The sequence below is a fragment of the Corvus moneduloides genome, chromosome 6, assembly GCF_009650955.1.
Source record: "Corvus moneduloides isolate bCorMon1 chromosome 6, bCorMon1.pri, whole genome shotgun sequence".
NCBI classification, from domain to species: Eukaryota; Metazoa; Chordata; class Aves; order Passeriformes; family Corvidae; genus Corvus; species Corvus moneduloides.
In genome coordinates, this window is record NC_045481.1 from 40837309 (window position 1) to 40855992 (window position 18684).

The window sequence follows — 18684 nt, forward strand, 5'->3', positions numbered from 1 at the left end:
TTAAAAAGAAGTTCTCACAGATATTTGGAAAAAAACCCAATAATCTTTCCTGTGTTTAAAGCACAGGAATTCATTGCAGATGAAAGGAATCTTTCAAAAAACACATTCCCAAGAGAACAAAAATGTGTTTGGCACCACTGCCTGTTACAAGCAAAAGGACCTCCCTACCAGCAAGTGAGCCAACATCTGCTGGAAATGGCAATTTTATTTTTTTTTTAGTATGCACAGTAATTACGGAAAACCTCTATTTCCATCAACCTCAAATTCAGCCACCTGAACTTCCCAAACTAAAAATGTGATGATTTTTAGGGACTACATTCTCCAAATGGAGGCACAACTCTATTCCCTTCTCCTTACAACTGGCTATTACCTATTGCTTGCCTGCTGGGACTCTCAGGTGGAGGTCCCAATAAAGCTGTGGTGTACTGCAGTAAGAGCAGGATGAGCATCAGCTCTTGGTAGCTCTCCATGTGCATGCTCATCCCCTGCAGGTGATGTGAGGTAATTTAATTTAACAGTGATAGAGCTTAGTTAAATTGCATTACCTTTCATTTGCCATGGGCTAAGACCACACACATGGACAACAACCACAGCTCATCCAACAAGTAATTTGACTGCGTGCCTGGCTTCTGGAATACTGCAGTCTGGTTCATATAGGCTTTTTGCCTAAAGTTCAAGCCAGTGTTTGAACTGAGAACTTTCTCTTTCCCAGAAGGTGTTCTACCCATCATGCTGCTACATGTCCTGGGATAAGGTATCTTCAGTCTTGGGAATCTGGAAACACAAAGATTCTTGGTGGAAATAATTACTGCTACACTGAAGATGGAAATCTTTTAGAGCACAAAAACTCCAATGTTTTAAACCTCAATTTCTCTGATGGGAGAGCACAGATATGTCCAGTATGAGCAAATAGGGAACTTTGCCTATTTACTGTCATGGCTGCATCTCCTACAACTCTTCTCATCTCAGAAACATAGACTAGTACATGCAGAACCAATTTCTGCAAGATGACAACTTGCAAAATTTAGACTGTGGTTGCTGTTAACCAGCACTTCTGCACCCCTTCTTTCCTCATGCAGTCAAAAGAAAGGAGAATTAGTTTTAAAATTATGCAGGCATGTAAAAAAAAAAAGGCAGAAGCCACCTATAAAAAAGGGTGAGCCTTTCCCTTCCAATAAATATCTTTACAGATCACACCTGCATAACCCACTACCCTTTTGGCCAGCCCAGCAACCGGCCTCACAGGCTCATCCAAAAGCCTCACTCTGCATGTCATGTTTCTTCAGACATAGTAGAGGATTTTGTTTTGCATTTGTGCTTAGCATTTAATCTGCAGAGATTACCTGCATACTTAATCAGAGAAGTGACGTTGACATGTCACGTACTTGCACTCCACTGTAAATCCTACTTTTCCCACTGCCAACACCACCATCTTCTAGCATGGAAGGAGGGATTGTAGTGGAAGAACACAGCTCAAGCTCCCGTCTCTTTGGACACACAAAAACCCAAATGGAAAATGCAACAGAGTTGCACAGTTTAAAATTCATGTCTGCAAAACAGCTATGGACACATTAAGAGCCACCTGTTTATTCATGCAACCTTAAATTTTCAAGATTAAGCAAAAAGCACTTTTTATGAGAAACAAGAATTAGAAAAAGGTAGAGATTTTTTTTTCCTAGTGATCACAAAAATTTCAGGGGGAATAATTTCTCATTAAAAAAATATTGTTTGCAATTCCTAAAGCCACCCATTGAGAAAATGTAAGAATTATAGAGAGAAGAGTCCACTGAAAACAGCCTTTAAATATACATGAGATCAGTAAATGAATTGTAACTGTCCATGATGGGAAAAAATAAAAGGGGATGGGGTGAATAGCTGTTTCTTCTCACACACACACACTGACTCAAAGTAATAAATTTGCTGAAAGCCAAACAGGAAACCACGGCCAACACAATGCTTGGTGCACTATGCACCAGCCCTATCTTCATATTATTTAGAACAATTCAAGTTAAAAGTTTTCTGTAAAGCTGACTTTCCCAGCATCTATACAACACCTCAACACACTCATGTCAAATGAGAAAGGAAAAGCCTGTTCCACAGAGTCTCACTGCTATCCCAGTCTCTTCAGCTTGCTCCATCCAGTGTCTCCTTAGTCCAAGCCCCAAACAAATCCATGCAGCAATCCTTTCCATACTGCCTGCCCTTGCTCCTGCCCCCAGGTGATACCTGTGGTCAACCGTACACTTCAGCTGCAAAATGGAAAGGACTGACACTGTGAAGATATGAAATAAGATGGCAGCTCATATTTAACAGTAAATATACCTTAAGAATTATAAATAAATAACATTACAGGTTCACTGAAACCTGAAAGCCATAAGCTTAATGGCCAAGATAACCCTGCAGCTCAGAGATTTGGGCTCTCCTGAGGGCTAAAATTGCCTGGCTACTCCTGATTAAAAAGATAAGCACAGACAGACCCATTACTCTAACATATTTCAGAGACAGCTAAAGGAATGACTGAGCCTCACGGGTCTAATAATACACAATTTCAGTTATTTATATCATTGGCTAGCCAAGTATTTACCTGGTTCCAAAGCAGAACATTAACAGAATCTCTGTAGGGTTGAATGAGATATTCCTAACACGTCAAAAACCTCAGCCAGAAACCTAAATAAATGCAACAGCAGTTCCTCACAGATACAGACAGTATCCTCAAAGGAATATGCCTGGTTGCCTCCTGCACAGACTTAACCAGCCCAGCCACTTTGGGCAGCAGCAGCAGAGCAGCCACAGCAGCGCAGAGCTACTGCAAACACAGAACCTGCTCAGCATTTTTACAAGCCTTGCTGCCCAGCTCACAGCAGCCATGGAGAAAACATTCCCAGTGCTCTGACCTCTGTGTCCACCCAGAGCCCATGCCTTCCCTTGCTTAGGATGGTGAGGCAAGGCATCCAGGAGAACCAGAGTCTCCTTGGTGAAAAACTGTGCTACTGTAGGACACTTGTGCTCAATCTGTGCAGGGAGGATGCTCCAGCCAGGCCCAGGGCCCTCAGGTATGTACATGGCTGGATGAATTGCTCTGGCAGGGACAGACATCCCCACATGATCTGGCAGCCACACAGACCTCCCCTCACAGCAGAGGCACCCTTCACACTGCAGGCAGGGTGCACGCCCCACAGAGTGGGTGGGGAAGCTGGGGAAGCACCCAGACTCCACGCTGCTATCTGAATCACTCCAAAAAGGGGCTGCAGGAATCATCCAGCCACAGCAACCTGGTTCCAACTTCACTTTTTTTTATGGAGGAGGGGGAGGGCACCAAAGGGAGCTCTTCAGCCCTGTGCTAGCCTTTCCTGTAGGATGCTGCTTGCAGGGAGTACCTGGCCTACACCACGCCTGCAGATGGGCTCAACTGTGCATACAGAATTGGTCTGTCCAAATCATGGGTGCATCAGTCTTCCTTATCACTGGGAGAAGTGGCTAAGAGATGAAAAGCTACTTGAAACCTAATTTCTGACTAAACTGTCGTGTTACAGTTGAATAGCATCAATCTCACTTCTCCCCCATCAGCTCCATATGTTGAAAGGGTTAAAAAAGACAGCAAAACCATTAGCATTTTGATAGCTTTCCACACATATATAGCAAAAAGTCTTTAAAATTCATTGCACTGAGATAATCCTTCAAGTCTAGCATTTCCTCCTCAGCTTGAGGCAACCGACTGGTTTTCCTCCCCTTAACAACTTAATAGAAAGCTCCAAGGAGTTGCCAGGCTAGAAGCCTCAAATATGCTTGAGAAAAGCAGAGTCCTGAAGTTCAAGAGAAGCCATGTAAGGTGTCTGGGGCTTAATTAAGAAACAACTATAGGGGGCATCTTATTAGATACTGCAAACCCCTAGAGATCCTGGCTTCTGTACATCACAGCTCACAACACATGCACACGCTGTTTTCCTTCCAAAATGCTGAGTGCACACAGTTCCTACTAATTTCAGCTGCCACAGAAGGTGCTCAGCATCTCTGAAGAACGAACAAATTAAAAACCTTGACCCTGATTCCACACAAGCTCAGGGACTTGAGCTCTCATCAAGATCAAGGCTGAATTTTTTAACACTATTACAACCTCGAGAACAAAGCTGTGATTTTGAACTGCACAATTGGCATTAATACTCAGCAGCTCCACACCTGTGCCTGGGAAGTTGCTTTATTTTTTTTTTACAGCATGTGCTGTTTTAATAACTCCAAAGCAAATTGCTTTCTCAAGGAAGCACCCGGGAGTGCTTCAGGGCAGAGACAGAGGCCATCTCACTTTGTGGCTTTGATTAGCTTTGTTGCAGCGAAAACAGGCAAATGCTTCAGGACCGCATCACTCCTCAGATACCACTAAAGGGTAGGACTCAAGGAGTCACTAACTTGTTAAGGGCTATTAGGCCTGATTATAGGCTCTTCCCAAGCACTGTTTTTGGGGGAAAACAGTCTGAAAAAACCAGTCTGTTCAAAGGAAAATGCTTGTTATGAACCTGTGCACACTTCTAAGGAAATTTAACCGGTAAGAAGCTGACATTCAAAAGAAGGAAACAGTAGCAGTGAATGCACTGCAGTACTATGTGGAAAAGAAGCTTCAGATCTCAGGGCCACCACCTGTAGTCTCCCACTCTAATGCATATCCCAAACCATGACATACTGACTATTTTGGCTGAGGTAAAAATTTCCCCACCCACAACCCCATTCCTTCCAAATCTTCAGAAGACCTTTCTTTTCTATGAGAAAAAAATTATCAACCAAGGCCTGCCCTTAACCTCCCCCTGCAAAAACACCTGACAAATAGAGCTTCATTTACAGAGAAAAAGGTGTTCTATCCAAATTTGGTAAATGCACAGTTAACACAGCCAAAAGAAGAAAAGGTCTTAGCAACATATCATTGAGTTACTTGGGACGTTTGGCTCCAAGAGCACAGCAAAGCAAGTCATTTATTTAGATGGAAAAAATCTTCTTATGCTACAGGAAATACTCCCTTCCATTTTTTAAACCTGAGCTATCTTTCCTAGGAGCAAAATTTGGATAGGTGATATCCTCTTATTTTCTAGCATGTTACAAGTTTCCCGTGATACCCTCAGCAAGTCATTTAGATTTCACTCACATCAGTAAAACGGGAATTCTCTGCCTCAAAAAGGTGCTACAAAGATATAATCCATTTGCAACTGTGAGATGTTCAGATAATGTGGACCACACAGACACTCTATAAACAAGTGGTAGATAATTACTGTGACAGGAAACAGAGAGGCTGCATCTGCCAGAAAAATTCTGAGCAACTGACTCATTCTGGTGGGCCAGTCCAGGGAGAGTTGAGATGCCTGCCCAGTCTGTTCCTTCAGGCACAGTGCACTGCTTCATTATCCACCAGTCAATCTCTGATTTCTATCTCGGGGTGTACACACAACAGCAAGTGTGACCAGCACTGAGAATCCTCTTTCAAACGCATTTGCAGTTATTGGAAGGGTGAGAAAATTACCTTATCATCAGTTCCAAGAACTGCATCTGCTTCACCACCTCCTTGCTAGACAATTGTGTGTCTGGACAAATCCTTGCTTTACTTAGGCAGAATTCATCACAAGGAAAAAAGCTCAGTAGAACGGAAAAGGGACAGGAAGAAACAAATCTTGTCCGTGAAGAGTTACCTACAAAGCTACAAGACAGCCAGACTCAGGCAGCCTTACATTTAATCATATTCTATTTTAAAAAAATCAGTATTTGGTCCCACTCCACACTGTTGCACTCCATCAAGGAGTCAAGGATTACAGCTGAAGATTGCAGCTTCTTGTTAAAGGACAGTCTACAGGTGTAATCCTGTAGGATGTTAAGGGAAACAGATGCACTGCATGGCTTCTCTTGGGCTCCTTCGGCTTTGAATGACAAATCCTGGATGGTGACCTTGAAGTCAACAAGAATACAGCTCCAGCCACAAAAAGGATTTTGCAAGCCAGTCTCAGGGAACAGCTGGAGCATGCAGCCCTGCTCTGGGTTATGGCAAACCCTTTGCAACACTATCCTGGTGCAGCCTGACTTTATCTCAACGGGACAAATTTACAGAGTAGCTCAATCATATCTGTAAGGTCTCAGCTTGCTGGAACTATTTTCAGACTAGCCTATTTTTTTTTTTTCAATTCATCATTGCTGATTCAGAAGAGAAGAGTGAAGTCTTACATCAATAGGCTGCTTTTCCAATAAATTAGGTGTACTTAAAAAATGGGCAGAATTTGGACGTGAAATGGATGCAAAGCAGTCCGGTCATTCTGTGATTAGAAGGTGTAAGTTGACTTTTTAGGGGAAAAGGTGGAGGCATTAAAAAGGCCTCATATAACTCCCAAATTACAGCTATCATTGAGAGCACAGTCGAAGGCTCTGAAGAAAGGTAGCAGCTTACCTTTATCTTCCTGGGGATCTATGGAACCTTAGCAATCAGCCTCCTAGAGGTTCCTTTAAAGGTTCCTTTGATGACTGCAACCATAAGAAGCAAGACTAGAAATCTGCTGTCATTTCAGTCATAGAGGTTTTACACTTGATTAATTTTAGAGAAATATTTTCTTTTCTTCGATCAATTTTTTGTGAAAACGTATTAAGATACTATTGTCATCTTATATTTTAAGATAAGTATTGCCTGTTTATTACAAAAAAAAACCCCAAAAACATAAAAGCAAGGCTTATGGCATTTTTATTTCAAACACTCTGTCTCTGGGGTCTGCAGACAGACAGACACAATGGAGCTTGTCCCACATCCAGGACTGCTTTGACATTATGTGATTTCCAGAGCTGACTGTTGTGGATCCGAATGCTATGCTGCATCCAAAAAAAGCTGTATGGTAATCCTGGTTCTGATTTCCTCTGGGTCAGGCCTTCCACTGCTGCTTCTGTATGCTGTAAACATACCTTATGCCTCCTAATTTCACTTGAAGGAAAAGAAGGGGTGAAACAAAAGGGGCAAGCTCAGACTCATCTACCACAAGATGAACACAAGTCTTCTTAAAACAGCTTAGTGGAGGCCATCTGAGGATGAATTTGCCTTCTCTGAAATGGGAAACTCCCATTATTTAAACCTCAAATACACAGCAAGGGCTTGGAATTTTTTGCCTTTAAGAGGAGTGTTTTGTATTTGTCCGTGCATTGATGAAGCTTCAATCCTCAGCCTTTTTTCCCTCCCTGTTTTCTAAAAACAGCAAGAACAATATACAAAGTAAAGGCAGAGTGGCATCCCCATATAGTCAGTACTGGAGTGCACACCTCAATTTTGCCATCCCACCTTTTATGACAGAGGGATCCCCTGAAAGCTCCCATTGGCAGCCAAGCAGCACAGAGCACACCATTCAGGGAGTTCAGGGAGCTGAGCTGCACTGGAACAACCAAAGTCAGGGTCTTTGGTGGTGCAGAGCACAGCCACAGAGAACAAACACCCTCGCTAAGCACACACCCAGATTAGCTGAGATCCCCTCTTGACTCTCTTCTTGTTGTCTCCTTACCCTCCAAGGAGAATTAAGAAAGGATCCAGACAGGACTACTTTCTTCTCCACTCCATAAAATACAAGGAAAGAAGAAGTTGGAAGAAAGAGGCCTATTACTGAAACCATGTGTTAGCCTTGCCTTTGCTGAGCTGGCTGCAATCAAATCAGCACAAGAGTGTTTCATCCTGTTCCAAGCTGTTCCTCTCTTGCCCTAAGCATTATTTTTCCAACTCGGCCCAACAACAATGGCCCAGGCACAAACATATCAGCAGTGCTCAGCTATATTTTCCTTGGCTGCTTGAGGTGATTTTCTAATAATATTCCTCAGAGGAAGCAGTGGCTTAGGAGCTGTATAGCCTTGTACAGCCTTGACCCTGACAAAATACACCAGCAGTGCTTCAGGGTCAGTCCTTCTCCTCCTGTCACTGACAAGCTGATTGCTTTGCCAAGGTCTTCAGAGATTCTCCACTCCACTCCATAGGAGCACATCCAGGGGAGACACAAACCTGCAGAACTAGTGAGGAAAGACAGCAAGGCCCTTGAAGAAGGCACAGGGACACCTGGATAGGAACTCAGTTTTTGGAGGGAACCACATTTTTTGGGACTTGAAATATTTTTTTATTTCACATAGGGATGAAAGTTTGGAATACACCTTGTACCCCTTCATACATAAACCCATGTGCTCTAGAACATCTGTTCTGTGGTTAGCACAGGCATTTCTGGTGTGTAGGAAACTTGCTTTCAGGACCCTGTTTTGGATTCGTGACAGCCTAGGTGAAAAACCCAAACCACTTGGCTCCTAGCTGTTTTGACTAAGAAATTCTATCCTATATGCAAGAAATTCACCCAAGCAGAACCGAGTGGAGACCAACCCTTTCCCACAAAGCAGTAATGGTTTCAATAAATCAGCATTTTCTGCAGGCAAATTGTTTCCTTGAAGACTCCTAGCCAGTCCTAGCCTCAAGTAGTAACCAGTGTGGTGTGTGCTGAAGACATAAGCCTGGAAGCAACCCATCCAACAGAGGTTCTGCTTAGGAACAGCTCATCTCCCCTAAGTAGGGCCACTGCAACGTGGCATAGAAGAAACAAATAAGGTTTCATAAAATTTGCCCTGACAACTCAGGATTCTGTCTTTTTCTCCTACTCCAGTAGCTTGTGCTGTTAAACAGAAGGAAGGAGGTATGGTGAGAAAACCTCACACTCTCCGTTCATGTTTACTTTTTTCATTCCTTAGTCTGGGACAGGAAAAACGTTGCTGATGTCCAAAAGAGCATGTGCCTGTGCATGTGTGTGGCAAAAGCTTTGGAGCCTGGGTTGTACATTATGTGGTCAGTTTTACGCATGGGGGCAGACAGCATCCTTTTCTTCTATAGCTCTGAGGAGAGGTAAACCTGTCTCCACAAGGAATTCAAAGAAAACACAGTAATGCCCCAGATGTATGTCATAGCTTGTCTCACTGATTTAAGACACTTCCTATGGAGTGGCTTGAAAGAATCTCCAAAAGTACAGTCTTTTTAAACTGTGTTCTCCAGAAAGAATGTTTTTCTACTTCTAAACACAGCATTTTTTTTATGTGCAGTACAGGATTACCCTATATAGGTCACTGACACTCCATGGAAACCTAGATAAATAGCTCTATCCCCACACTAAATTTTGTTGGCTTCTCTTCCTTTATTGCTAAGAATATTTCAACTGGAACAACATATTTGTGCCTTTGAGGTTCTCTGTTCCTGCTGCCACTTCCCCACCTGGAGCTATAATCCTACGCTTGTCACAAACCCAGCCAGTGCTTCAGAACTTATTACAGCTACAATCTGCAGATTATAGCAACTTCTAATAGGGGATAAGCAGCAGGAAAAGGTGAGTTTAAGCTGCAAAGAACCTGCTGGTTCAAAGAGCCCTATTATTAATATTTATTATTTTTAAGCATTCATTGAGCGCTGCAGAAGATAAAAGAATGAATTGAAAGAAAGAACCAAGGAACCAAGTTTGTATAAGACAAGACAAAGTGAAAGCTTAAAGAATAAGTGCAGTGTCTGGGGTGGAGGGGAGCCAAAGAAAAAGTAGTTAGAGGAAGGGAAAAAAAGCCACACCTTTTATCAACACAATGCTCCTAACAGTAATAAGTATGAAGAGAATTAAAGAATTCTTCAGTGTCTAATCAGAACTGTTGTCCATAGGGGATCTTCTGAGCATTATTACAATGCATTGGCATATCTTTAAAGAATGGAGCTTTGATCATAAAAAGCAAGTGTGTGGATGGGGGGTGGGGGGAGGGGGAATGGAAAAACAGCAAGAGGAAATGCAACTGGTATTAGGGAAAAATCCAGCCCTGGACAGGTGCTTTACAAAGCTCCAAGTAAATCCATGTAGATTTTGTGTAAAGGGTTAGAACGAGGCATAATTCTCACTCAGGTCCCTTCATTACAGGCAAATTTCTCCTCTTTCCCACAAACCCTTTGTGCCTGTTGCCAAAGGTATCCCCGTTGATACTTCTCTTCCCTAACAAAGATGCAAGCTCATGGCTTACACCATTTTAAATCTTCTCACTTTCCAACAACAACCCACAGTGCTTCACAGTTCCAATGCACTCCAGCACGGTTAGCTAACAAGAATGTTCATCATACCCACATGCTGAGGGTACTGTCTCCATTTTCACAGCTGGTGAAACAGATGCTCAGAAAAGCAATGCAACTTTCCCAGAGCTAAGGAGTGTCTACAGCAGGCTGATGTTAGTGATGCTGGCATTCACCCACCTCAGCTCTGAGCTGTAAAATCAGAGAGAGCTCTTGGGAGTGAGAGCCCAACCCCCTCCCAATGCCCTCTGCTCCCCAAGGCTAGTACAGAGCTTCAAAGCACTTCCCAAAGAGCATCACGTTACAGAAATACTGTAAGAAATCCACTACAAACTGAAACTTGGAACTATCTGCTCCAGCATTAACAAAGAAAATTACTGTTTTTTAAACTAACTCCGACTCTTCTCCTGCCAAGCCTTCCCCACTGCAGCATCAAAATATGAACACACAAAATGTGAAGCCCAAAACCTTCTGCTCCTTTCAGCACAGTGAGGAGATAGAATAAGGTTTCCCAGAGACTGGCTGGATTAAGTCTTTTTTTCTTTTGTGTCTTTTCTGTTTTTTCTTTCTTAATCACATCAGACTGCTGATCCTGACTGATGTTTCCCTTAACATTTAAAAGAAGATAAACAGCTCTTAATTAACAAAGCATCACTGTAAGCTGAAATCCTTACCAGTTTTGCATGTTTTTTTTCAATCCTATGAACCCAGAGTGATTCATCACATCAGCAAGGTATTACACTCTCAATTCTTAGGCTGGCAAAGCAAAGAGATCTTTTGGTGCTTCCAGCACGGTGCCTCAAGCACTTCCAGAATTATCTCTCAGTTTTTCCTGTCTCTTATTCTACAAAACAGCTTGGTGTAACTCTAGAAGATCCCTGTTACATGCCATATTCCCATTGGAAGGAAAAGTTCTGTTGATGAACACAAAATAAGCACCTCATCCCAAGCAGCTTTGAGAATCCCCTCTTACACTAACAGGAACAAAGGACAGTCACCAGTTCAAAAATACATCCTATCCAAAGTTCATCCCTCTCAATAACATTCCAAGACATTCAATCCTTTATTTGCCATTATTTTTCATACATGCCCATGGTGTACCCACCACATTTTACTGCCATCAAGCTCCATCAATTTTTATCAGCAAGACTGACATTAAAACACATTCTGGTTTCAAATGACTACAGAAACAAGCACATCAGCAACAGTGACACCGACTGCCATTCCAAAATCCACTGACTCCAATGGGAATCCTACCATCTCATTTACACTGGCAACAGGTTTTGAGGACCTCATCTGAAAGGTGCCTACAGGTCCCAAAGATTGCCGTGGGAAACGGGTTCTCAGCAGGTCTGAGAAAGCAGTCCAGTATAGGCACAAGCTCCTTCTGTACAAGAAGATCTGGTTTATTTTCCCTCCCCAAGAAAATGAGATGTGCTATGAAGTGAGCCAAGAACAAACTCTACCATTGCTTTCCCAGCATAGAGTGTTCCAGTTGGGTGCCCTGTGAGGTCCATGTCTCAGGAATAGGCAAACTGCCAGTCAGTTCATTTAGACCATTTTTCCTGAAGAAGTGTAGACACCATCATTTAGTGCAATATTTATTACTCTAGAACTCTCTCCTCAGACTGTCATACACTGAGCTTTCTGTAAGGAGTAAATATAGTAACTGTTTCCATAATAATGTTAAAAATACCCCAACAGATTAAATTCAACAGATGAAACAGGGCCATAAATACGTATGTCTAGCAACATGACCAAAATCACCCTTCTTCAAACTGGGCATTGGGCCATGAAAAGAAAGCTGCTAGCATTACAATCTCAGTGTTGAGCCTTAGGAGCAGAAACAGAGCTGCAGAAACAGTCAGTGCAGTAATCATGCACAATATACATAACCTGAGCTGCAGCCGGGGCCTCCAAGCTCCTGAGCCCCTACCAGGCTGTGCCACTGACCCACAGCCAACAAGTCACCATACAGCCCCGTACCCCATTCCACTCATCCGTCTTGTGGGCTTTCCTGATATCTGGGATGGCGTAAGATGTATTTAAAGCTGTTTACAGCTCGAGTGAGAAGTCTGAAAAAATATAAGAGCTGTTGTTATCTCTGCTATACTACATGACTTTTCACATTAGCAGTTTGGTTTAGTTCCACTTCCCCAGAACGAACAACCGCTATAAGGCTTTTTCCTGACAGTAACACCACAGCAACAGGGGTAAAGAGGGTACTGGTTATACTGCTGCCAGAAGACTTATCAGGACAAATTCCAGATCACACTAAGCACCAGAAATGACCTAATGAAGTTCTTTTCTAACATAGCCATGCACCAACTGAGGGCAACAGAAAGGCAGGAATAGAGATGCACTAAACACAGTTGATCAGAAGCTGAGCTACTAAACAAACTCAGACCTAAGCCATAATTCACATAATCATGCAGCCCTTTGATAACCAAGTAGTATCAAGCATACAGATGAGATTCAGTTTCAGCATTATTTATTTGATCAAAAAGCATCCTCTGTTTCTGCCTGAAGTGACAGACTGGTCTAAAAAATCTGAACTCCATTTGAGTTTAAAAACTGAGTCTTCTACAGTGATTTTTAATTTATTTCTCAAGAAGCAGGACACATCCATTTTAGACCAGGTTTATTTAGCAAACACATAGCCAAGGGAAGATCCTTATAGAAAAAAAAAACCCAAAAAACAACTATAACAAAAAAACCCAACCACCCAAACCACAAGAACCCTCAGAGACTTATCAGTCATTGGAGTCCTTGTTGGAAGGACTATATGGTCAGGAAGGATCCTGTGCTGAAACAAGATCCTTACTAAAAACATGTGACAGTCAAAACCCCACTTCCAACATCTCTGGACAATGACAACATACTGGTTATGGTTTCCTTTGAAATCAACTTGGTGAGGATAAATTGACACCACACGACTACTCTCAATTGTCATGCAGTATTTGCTGCATATCAGTCCACCAGAAAAGCAGCATTCACATTAGGCACTTGGTCATCTGGAGCTTCCTGTATCAACACACCTGCAGAGGCAATTAGATCCAGAATACCTCACACATATGCAACTCACCAGGATGGTGAGCCTCTCTGCCTCTAGCTCCAAGGAAGACCAGTGAAGGACATCCTTGGTAGAGAGCAGAGGGTGGCAGAGGCGCAGAAGCAAATCCCATGGTAAGAGCAAAACATCTTTATCATAGTTTGTTTCTTTAAATTTTATCTGTGCAAAAATAAATAAAAACATGCTGACAAACTGGTTTAGCAGATGGTGTGGTTAACAGAAAAAGATCAACACACTGCCTTCCTATAGCCACTTCTTTCAGTCTCAGACAATTTATATGAAATTAGCCCATGACGGATCTTCACCAATGCACAAATGATAAACAGCAAAGCAGCTGTGAAATGCTCCAAGACAAGAGCTTGGGTGGGGAGGAGACCTATCCACTGTTTGGTGGGCAATGAATTCATCCATGTCCCATGAAACTATGGGATAACCCATTCACTACTCTGGAAGCTCAAGACTGAAAGAACAGTGAAAAGATAAGAAATGTAGGTGTAGGGGAAAGAATGGACACCCGAGGAATGCTGAACTGTGCAGTCATGAGCTAAGGTAGGACCAAATGTAACCTGGCTGCCATTCCAGTTACCAGTGAGGCAGCAGTGACCATCAGAAAGCTAAGCTCTAGCCGTCTGGAATACATCCTCACATGAAATACAATTAAAGTGCAATCATCTTCCCAGTGCTGAGAAGCGGATGGTATGAAGGGAAGGGACAACACAAAATATTAAAATTTTACAAGGAATAAGCAGCACGAGAAAGAATGGAGTTGTCTGTACTGATTTTTCTGTGCAACCATTTTCTTCCTTTATTTGCCATTTCCAATTAAAATTAATAATTATTTCCAGAGGGAAAAAGAAAAAAAGAAGAAAAAAGAGAACATATAAGAAGCAGCTTAAAAGGGAATGAGTACTTTCAGATCTGAAACAGCTCATTTTTATGCATCTTGAGGGAGAAATACACAGGCTTTGCCCTCTCATGCAAATACAATACTTGTTTTGAGTCATTATTTTAAAGTGACAACTAATGACTACCCCTTCCCAAAACAAGTTACTTTTAAACTCTTGCTGTACTACTTGTGGGGGTTTTTTTGCCCCCAAAAAACAAAGAAAAAATGATCCATTTTATTGATAAGTCAGTTTAAATTAAATAAACAAACAAACCATACTGAAATTAGTCAAAAATTCTTGAAAAACTAAAAGCAGGAATTGTCTTGCAACAATATTCCCAGACAAGGACTGCCTCAGCAGCCTCACAGGATTAGCAAGGAGTATAGATATCCATCTGTTTTAATTATAACTCCCAAGCAGACCTTGGACCTACTACCACCTCATGCAATGACTCATCTTCAAGATGTCAAGAACTATGCACTACCTCATGAAACTCTCTAAATACAACTTAGACCACCATCTGCTTTGTTAGATACCTCAGGCCCCTTAGCCTCAATTTAGTAGCATCTGAACTTTTCTTTTCATGTCTTTCCTCCTCTAAGACCTATAGCCCCATAAATCCAGTAGCCTCTGTCCCCAGAGCAGTTGTGTCTGTTTTCCTGCAGCCTGGTGAGAACAGACAGGGCTCAAGATAATTAAATAAAAACACAGGAACTTCATTATTTATTTTAAAGGAAAATGTGTTTTCTAGGAAGAAAGTCCTTTAGTGGGGCAAATCTGTAAGCTGTTTATCAGCTTAAACTCATTATCTGTCCATATGGTCTTAGCACTGTGGTTTAAAAAAAAAAATGGGCATGCACTAGCTGATGAAATGTCATCTGCCCTTATGCCAGAAACTAGTATTTTTTCATTGACGTCAAATTAGGATCCTTGCCACAAGTGAAGGGCTACCGTAAGCATAGTCATAATATTTTAATTACGAAAGGATCTTACAGAAGGCAGCAAGGAAGGCAGGGGCAATGCAAGAAAACCCATTCACAAAAAAACACAAAGTCACTTCATTCACAGTTTGCCTCTGCTCTAATTCTTTTTTTTTGGGGGGGAGGTAAGGTGGGAAGAGAGCAACCCAACTTAGAAAAAAGAAATGGCAAAGGAATGAGTTGCTAAAGCCAATAAACACACATCAAAGCATGAGATGGCTCTGCTTCAACTGCCTACAGTATTCAACCTGGGATAGATTAAGGCAAGACAAAAGGTGCTACGAGGGAAAACACAGCCCCTACAGCAGTGCAGACCCTCTCCCTCACTTACTTAGCCCTAATGCTGAGACCCCAGCCAGCTCTGCCGCACTGAAAGTGGCAAGGGCACATGATAGGCCCAGGTTTGCAGAAAGCCAAATTTGTCCCCCAGCGTCTGCTGTTGTGATTTGAAGCCCTTCCCACTCCCCTGCTGAGTTGCTGCAGCAAAGCGGGAGCTGGGTTTATTGATTCTGTGAGTCACAATTAGCCGTGGGACACACGACCAAAGGTTTAGCACAGGACATTAAACCTGACTGAGCTGTCAACTCGGTTATTCCAAGGAGAGAGAAACAAATTGAAGTCACAGTAACAGATGTTTCTCGTGTTTTATGAACTGCAATATTATTGCTAGTTACAGACACAGTTTCTGCCTTTTAAAACAGACCTGCAACGCTGTGCGTGTGAAATTATTTGAAATAGCACACAGACAACTTGGCAAAGGACTTAGAGATAGCTCAGCATTTTCGTACTCGCACAATGATTCCTGTTTTCCTTTCGCCCAGCCCCACCCTGAGAAGTATAATACATGTTAAAGCAGCCAAAAATGAGATCACGCCAGGATAGAGTACTTCGTTGCCATCATCTGCGACGAGGATGCAAACGTTCTAACTCCTCTCCTCTTTTGTGAGAAACACACTCAGCCTCTTCTCGGTTTCCACTGTGGGGAAATTAAGTTGTTGGGATCCGTTCTGAGTTTTAAGGGAGCCTGGAAACTGAAGACTGGTGTTCTTCCCAGGATGTGTTATCCTTACACCTCAGGGGTAATAAAGGGATTTCCCCATGATTTACAAAGGAAATCTGGAACACCCTGCGAGCGCAAACCACCCCCAAGCCCGTTCTGCTCCTCCGCACGGAGGAGCGAGCGGAGGGGCTGCCGGCGCCCCGCGGGCTCTGCCGAGGAGCCGCTGACACCGCACAGCGAGAAAGCCCTCTCGTGGAAAACACCAGCATCACCCACCCGAGCCCTCCCCCGTGAGCCGGCCCAGCCCCGGCCCCGGCCGCAGCTGCCCAGGGCGCCGCCGATCCCCGTCTCCCACCGCGGCCCCGTTCCCCCTGGGCTGACATCCGCCCCTTTCCCGAGGGCTCCTGCCCGTCCACCTGCAGACCTCACGGGGTTAAACACACAACGCGGGCAGCCGAGCAATCCGTGGCACAGGTCTGCCTTGCAGAAACGGTAGAATTTTGTGTGGATTTTGCTGGCAGCCTGCAAGATCTCAGAGAAGTTACAGCTCTTCCTTTCTCCTCACCCCGCTACGCTTGAGTTCGTGGCAACTGTATCACATGGTATTTCAGCTTACGCCAACAAAAGCTGTACCTCGGCCACCACAAACACAGAAACATTAACTGCCTTCCAAGGAGGGTCAAACATTCGAATCATTTTAACATACTATAAAAATACCTCAGTGGAAGCAGATAATAAAGAAGCGCATCTGTACATTGTGCTACACAGGCGAATTTGAAAGATTCCCCCCAAATTATGAAAAAAATACAGAATGTGTCTATTTCTCCGAATGACATCCCTATCGTTTGCTCTCAGTTTCTATACTTTTGTGACAGAACAACTGCTGCTCCTTAGGAAAACACTATCAAAATAAGCATTTTACTGGTAGAATCCATCAAACACTTGCATACATCCTGTTGAATTAAGACAACTCTCTAACAACTCCACACACTTTTCACCCACAAGCATAAGTCCAAGGCGAGCCCACGGTCACAATTTGCGTGTATCCTGCCAGGCACACAACCATCTCCAGCACACTTCTGCCCAACCAGCTTTGGTAGCCACTGGCTATTCAGTGAATTACATGCATGGAGTCTTTTAACTGTGTCCAAATTTGCTCTTATTATAGAAATACAAGCAGTAATCAGGCCGAGCTTACTAATTGCTGAGAGAAGTGCTAGAGAAAAAAAAAAATTATGATTACCAAACAAACTTCACAGAAAACCACCCAAGTTCAACAACACGTCTGAAAATGCTATTTACTCGCTCACTATAACCTTTAAATACAAAAGTTACGATAAAACTTGAAGTGCCCAGTTCAGCTTGCAGAACCCCCATGTGGTACCTCGCTAACATGTTGCTGCAGCTGTAAATCTGTGTTAAAGAGCGGGCACTAACGCAGGGTAACGGGATGGAAGATCAGCGAAGTGTGAAAGAGAAAATTCCTACCAGACCCGGCTGAAGTAAAAGCCACGAGTAACTGCCCCACCTTCCTCATCCGAACTTCAGGGGTGGTGGCACGCCCCAACACGCGACAGGCGCAGTGCAGGGCGCTCCGGGCACAGCCTCCGGGCGCCCCGGCTCCTCCGCTTGCCTTTACGGTAAGAGGGATCCCGGAGGGAGGGGTGTCGGCGCGGAGGCAACAGAATACAGAAATACCGAGGGCAGGCTCTGAGGCTCCCGGAGACGCTCCCGGGGCCCGACCCCGGAGAGGTGTTACCAGCGGGGCGAGTTCAGCTGGCTCGGGCAGCCAGAGCTCCCTCCCCCAGCTCCCGTGCCGGCGGTACTGGCGGGCGGGCTGGCTTCTCAGCCCCACTAACTTGCACGCCCAGCACCACGGGGAGTCACGGCTCTCCCGCACATCCTCCCCTCGCCCGAGGGAACAGCGCAGCGGCGGGGTAGGCGAGCCGCCCCCGCGGTGCCCCCCGTCCGCATCCCCGAGCGTCCCAGGGCAGCGGCAGGGCGGTGGGTGCCGAGCCGGAGCAAGGCTGCGCGCCCAGCCGGGCACCGAGAGCGGAACCGCGCCCGTTACCTGGCGGCTCCCGCGGCGGCTCCCGCGGCGGCGGCTCCCGGGCACGGACCGGGCGGGCGGACCGAGCGGCGGCGGCGGCTCCCGGCGGCGCTGGGCTCCCACTGCCGTGCGCGCCCCGTGCCCGGCAGCCGCGGAGCGCCGGAGCCGCCAGCGCAGCCGGCTCCACCTCCCGGCCGTGCCCCCTCCTCCGCCCCCGCCCGGCCCGGCCCGGCCCGGCCCCGGCCCCCCGGCCCCTCCGGCTGGGCGCGCCTCTGCCCGCGCTCTGCCGCCCCCGCCTCGCCGCCCGTGCCTCTTGTCTGCCTTCCCCTTCGCCAGAAAACTTCCCGGGTGCCCTGGGCAGGAGCCGCCAAGGGCAGCCCGGGGTGATTCGTCCCCCCCCGCACCGTGCCTCGGCCGCTCGGGGTGCGGGAGTGGCAGCCCGGTAAGGGCGGCCCGGGCGCATCTTAGCCTGGGACCTGAGAGCAGCCCTGAGCCCGCCGAGCTCGCAGCAGGCATCGGTGGGAGGGAGAGCTGCCTATTCCCGTCTGCAGAGTGTCCCCGGTAACATCCAGATGCACCGGGGGAATCGTGGGACGCAAAATGAAGGGACCAGGGAGGTGGCAGAGAGGTC

General features: G+C 45.0%; 1 protein-coding gene across 2 annotated transcripts in view; it reads right to left on the reverse strand.

Moving 5' to 3' along the window:
• TSPAN18 (tetraspanin 18) overlaps positions 1–18133 on the reverse strand; it is a 121344-nt gene extending 103211 nt beyond the window's left edge. For both annotated transcript variants that reach the window (XM_032113572.1, XM_032113573.1), the window contains exon 1: positions 18075–18133. The gene's annotated coding sequence lies outside the window, so the exon portion shown is untranslated. The remainder of the gene's footprint in view (positions 1–18074) is intronic.
• Positions 18134–18684: the final 551 nt, after the last annotated feature.